This window comes from Hemitrygon akajei, chromosome 5, assembly GCF_048418815.1.
Source record: "Hemitrygon akajei chromosome 5, sHemAka1.3, whole genome shotgun sequence".
Taxonomy (NCBI): domain Eukaryota; kingdom Metazoa; phylum Chordata; class Chondrichthyes; order Myliobatiformes; family Dasyatidae; genus Hemitrygon; species Hemitrygon akajei.
Genome location: NC_133128.1, coordinates 68,687,978 through 68,693,977, shown reverse-complemented (window position 1 = coordinate 68,693,977; position 6,000 = coordinate 68,687,978).

Sequence of the window (6,000 nt, the reverse complement as noted above, 5' to 3'; positions counted from 1 at the left end):
CCTTCCTCCCTACTAGCCATGTGCTAGTGATGCCAGAAACAGGAAGATCATACTGTTTAACATGTGGCTAAAGAGTTGGTGTAGGAGGAAGGGTGTCAGGGAAGATTAGACCTGTACAGAAAAGACAGGTTGCACCTGAACTGGAGGGGGACTAATATCCTAGTGCGAAGATCTGCTAGTGCTGTGGGTGGGGTGTTGGCGGGGGGTTAGACTGGAGCTGCGGGGGGTGGGGGTTGGTTAGACTGGAGCTGCAGGGGGGTGGCAACCAGAGTTCCAGAACAATTAGTGGAGAGGTTGTGGAGACACTGTTGTAAAGACCTCAGGCACAGTCAGGAATCAAAAGATTGAGCATGATGTGACTAATATCCTGAGCTGAGTATATTTCAATGCAAGAAGTAGGGGAGTCAAATGAGCTCAGGTCATGGATCAACACGTATTTATGACGTTATAGCCATTAGTGAGACATGGTTACAGGACTGGCCGCTGAATATTCTGGGGTTCTGCTGTTTTAAATGCAACAGACCATAATTCAGTGAAAGTGGTAGCACAAGTAGACAGGGTTATAAAGAAAGATTTTGGCACATTGGCCTTCATAAATCAAAGTATTGAGTACAGGAGTTGACATGTTGAAGTTGTCGAAGATGTTGGTGAGGCCTGAGTTGGAGTATTGTGTATAATTTTGGTTACCTACTTGCAGGAAAGATGCAGATACGTTTGAAAGAGTACAGAAAAAATTTACAAGGATTTTGCTGGGACTGGAGGACCTGAGTGAAAAGAAAACATTGAATAGGTTAGGATTTTATTCTTTGGAACGTAGAAGACTGAGGGGAGATTTGAAAGATGTATGCAAAATTATGAGGAGTTTAAATAGGGTAAATGCAAGCAGGTTTATTCCATCGAGACTGAGTGGATATATGTCTAGAATTCATGGATTAAGGATGAAAGGTAAAAAGTTTAAGGGGAACATAAGGGGAAACTTCTTCACATTTATCTGACGTAAGACCAGCCACTTTAGAACTCATACCTTCTATCTATCAACAACTATGTGCTTTAGATTCCATTCAGTGCAACGCTGTTCTTGTTTCAGGTAACAACTCCATATATGCTGGCCTAAATATAGAATTTAACCACACAATGAAAAAAGGTCACATTTATCTATCAGGCAGCATTTGGGCTGATAAATAGAAAGCCAAATGATCATTACTTAGTGCCTTTTATACTTTAAGAATCTGTTTGCAATCGATGAATTCCACAAAAAATGAAAATGGCAGATGGGGGCATGATGCTTCATTTTATACTTGAACACTTCAATTATCCATTACTCTTGCATATTGTTCATTAGTTTCTGCATGATAGGGTTTAGTCCTCTTGCTGTGTCCAAGAAACTCAGTCCTAGTTCTGACAACAGTTTTGCAAGCTCCTGTAGCTTCCATGGTTCTTTTGTGAGAGCTTTGGAAAGTTATCAAGTCCACTGAAGGGAAGCTCTTCAGTTGTCTCTGGAGAGCCATAAAATTTTTTCAGCTGCTGCCACAGCATTTGTAAACCCATAGCTGGATTATTAATGTGAACTGCCCTAACCTTTCTTGCATGTTGCAGAGACTCTCCACCAAGCCACTTTCAGAGAAGGTCTAGTTCTTTGCTAGGTACGAGACTTAGCCTTCCATGGTATTGGGTTCTCAATGAGCCAGATATCAAACCAAATCTAATGCACCAGTGACTCCTGAATTACTGTGGAGACTGGTTTGCAATATGTTTTTCCTGGGATGTATGGAAGTTTGGTCTGTCCATGTTTGTGCAGATGGGATTGACATCAATAGCAACTCTTGACCGAGGATTTTGGTGTGGTGGAATGCAAAAAGGGAGCGTAGTCTTTGCTGCTGTAGACCTTGACTGTCAATTGTTGGACTATGTGAAAAGCATGTTGGCTGCATGGTGTGGACAGTTTCTCCTTGTAGAGCTGTAGCACTGTCGAAATGTGTTTGGATGTATTCATTAATAAGCTGCATTGTCCGTTGTGATGACTATGCATGATGGATTCTGATTATAGACTCATGACTATCCAAGTCAGCTGCTGCTTCATACACCTTTGCCTCTTCTGAGGAAGCCTCAGCTTCATGCTCCTGAGAACACCTAATGTGCTTTGCTCATACATCTTAGAGAGAATTTTTATTGTCTGTCTTAGAGACCGTTTTTCTAAGACATATAATGTACCTTTTAGTATTGCTCAGCGTATCTGTCTTGGTCCCCAACTCCTTATACATGCTCCTCACAGGAGTCAACATTAGAGAGCATAAAATTGATTTCCACAGTTATGCAGATGATACACAATGGTATATCTTGATTGAGCCTGACAATGATAATGCCTTATCTTCTCTGACTTCTGGTATGGCTGCAATAAACAAATGGATGAGCAATAATTTCCAAAAACTAAATGTAAATAAAACTGAAATACTTTTAGTTGGTCCCAAAGCCAAAAGAGATAAACTTCTTGATAAACTTGGATATTTGGCTCCCTTGTAAAATCAAAAGTGTCAAACCTGGATGTTATCCTTGATTGAGAATCGAATTTTAAACCCGACACAAAGGAAGTGACCACAGCAGCATTTCTACACTTAAAAATATTGCAAAAGCTATGTCTATTTTTGTCATGTAATGATGCTGAAAAACTAATGCACACCATTATATCATATAGACTAGATTACCACAATACATTTTTACTGGTTTTTTAAAGCAATCTATTGACAAACTTCAACTCATTTGGAACACTGCTGCTAGACTTTGAACTAAAACCAGGTTGAGGGAGCATATCACTCCCATCATTACTACTCTGCATTGGCTGCTTGTATATTTTAGAATTGATTTTCACGTTTTCTTTCTTGTATTTAGACAATAGACAATAGACAATAGACTGTAGGTGCAGGAGTAGGCCATTCGGCCCTTCTAGCCAGCACCGCCATTCACTGTGATCATGGCTGATCATACACAATCAGTACCCTGTTCCTGCCCTCTCCCCATATCCCTTGACCCCACTATCTATAAAATCTCTATCTAACTCTCTCTTGAATGCATCCAGAGACTTGGCCTCCACTGCCTTCTGGGGCAGAGCATTCCACATATCCACCACTCTCTGGGTGAAAAAGTTTTTCCGCATCTCTGTTCTAAATGGCCTACCCCTTATTCTTAAACTGTGGCCTCTAGTTCTGGACTCACCCATCAGTGGGAACATGCTTCCTGCCTCCAGTGTGTCCAATCCCTTAATAATCTTATATGTTTCAATCAGATCCCCTCTCATCCTTCTAAATTCCAGTGTATACAAGCCCAGTCGCTCCAATCTTTCAACATATGACAGTCCCGCCATTCCGGGAATTAACCTTGTGAACCTACGCAGCACTCCCTCAATAGCAAGAATGTCTTTCCTCAAATTTGGAGATCAAAACTGCTAACAATACTCCAGGTGGGGTCTCGCCAGGGCCCTGTACAGCTGCAGAAGGACCTCTTTACTCCTATACTCAATTCCTCTTGTTATAAAAGCCAGCATGCCATTAGCTTTCTTCACTGCCTGCTATACCTGCATGCTTGGTTTCATTGACTGATGTACAAGAACACCTAGATCTTGTTGTACTTCCCCTTTTCCTAACTTGACAACATTTAGATAGTAATCTGCCTTCCTGTTCTTGCCACCAAAGTGGATAACCTCACATTTATCCACATTAAACTGCAACTTCCATACATCTGTCCACTCACCCAACCTGTCCAAGTCACCCTGCATTCTCATAACATCCTCCTGACATTTCACACTGCCACCCAGTTTTGTGTTATCAGCAAATTTGCTAATGTTACTTTTAATCCCTTCATCTAAATCATTAATGTATATTGTAAACAGCTGTGCGGTCCCAGCACCGAACCTTGTGGTACCCCACTGGTCACTGGTCACAGTACCTGGTACTGGTACCCCACTCTGCCATTCCGAAAGGGACCCGTTAATCACTACTCTTTGTTTCCTGTCAGCCAGCCAATTTTCAATCTATGTCAGTACTCTGCCCCCAATACCATGTGCCCTAATTTTGCCCACTAATCTCCTATGTGGGACTTTACCAAAAGCTTTCTGGAAGTCCAGGTACACTACATCCACTGGCTCTCCCTTGTCCATTTTCATAGTTACATCCTCAAAAAACTCCAGAAGATTAGTCAAGCATGATTTTCCCTTCATAAATCCATGCTGACTCGGACTGATCCTTCTACTGCTATCCAAATGTGTTGTAATTTCCTCTTTTATAATTGACTCCAGTATCTTTCCCACCACTGACGTCAGGCTAACCGGTCTATAATTCCCTGTTTTTTCTTTCCCTCCTTTCTTGAAAAGTGGGACAACATTAGCCACCCTCCAATCAGCAGGAACTGTTCCTGAATCTATAGAACATTGAAAAATGATTACCAATGCATCCACGATTTCTAGAGCCACCTCTTTAAGTATCCTGGGATGCAGACCATCAGGTCCCGGGGACTTATCAGCCTTCAGACTCAACAGTCTATCCAACACCGTTTCTTGCCTAATATAAATTTCCTTCAGTTCATCTTTTACCCTAGTTCCTTTGGCCACTATTACATCTGGGAGATTGTTTGTGTCTTCCCTAGTGAAGACAGATCCAAAGTACCTGTTCAACTCATCTGCCATTTCCTTGTTCCCTATAATAAATTCACCTGTTTCTGTCTTCAATGGCCCAATTTTGGTCTTAACTATTTTTTTGCTATTCACATACCTAAAGAAGCTTTTACTATCCGCCTTTATATTCTTGGCTAGTTTACCTTCGTACCTCATTTTTTCTTGGCGTATTGCCTTTTTTGTTATCTTCTGTTGCTCTTTAAAACCTTCCCAGTCCTCCGGTTTCCCTCTCATCTTTGCTATGTTATTCTTCTTCTCTTTTATTTTTATACTTCCCTTTACTTCCCTCGTCAGCCACGGCCGTTCCTTACTCCCCTTAGGATCTTTCTTCCTCTTTGGAATGAACCGATCCTGCACCTTCTGCATTATTCCCAGAAATACCTGCCATTGTTGTTCCACTGTCTTCCCTGCTAGGGTATTGTTCCATTGAACTTTGGCCAACTCCTCCCTCATAGCTCCATAGTTCCCATTGTTCAACTGTAATACTGACACATCCGATTTTCCCTTCTCCTTCTCAAATTGTAGGTTAAAACATATCATATTATGGTCACTACCTCCTAATGGTTCCTTTACCTCGAGGTCCCTAATCAAATCTGGTTTATTGCACAACACTAAATCTAGAATTGCCTTCTCCCTGGCAGGCTCCAGTACAAGCTGTTCGAAGAATCCATCTCGGAGGCACTCCACAAACTCCCTTTCTTGGGGTCCAGTACCATTTTGATTCTCCCAGTCTACCTGCATGTTGAAATCCCCCATGACAACTGTATCATTACCTTTGCAACATGCCAATTTTAACTCTCATTTAAAACTCTCATTGTTCTGGGACCAGAATACTTTACAGGATCACTTTCATTCTACAACCCTGCTTGAGCTCTCAGGTCTTCTTCCGCCTGTCTCTTAAATTTACACAATCTCCCTCAAAAGAAAATTGGCAGGTTAGCACCTAAACTGTGGAACTCAATACCTAAAACTGTAAGAGATGCAGTCAACATTTTTAAATGTCAGTTCAAAACCTATTTATTCAACCTTGCTTTTAACTAACAACATTTTTGTCTTTTATTTTTGTGTTTGCACTTTATCCCATTGTAAAGCACTTTGAACTACATTGTTGGTATGAAAGGTGCTCTATAAATAGGAGATTATTATTATTGTATTTTTATTTTTTCTCAGCTCAAATTAGTAAAACCTGATGCACAGGCATAGCTAAGCACACTCATTTCTCAATTGCTAGGAATTTTCGGACTGTTCGAGTGGAGATTTACATAAATATTGCTGTGTAGGCCTAATTGTTTAATGTTGTTGTGTAGTGACTTTGGGATGATAGCAGTTGTAGATGT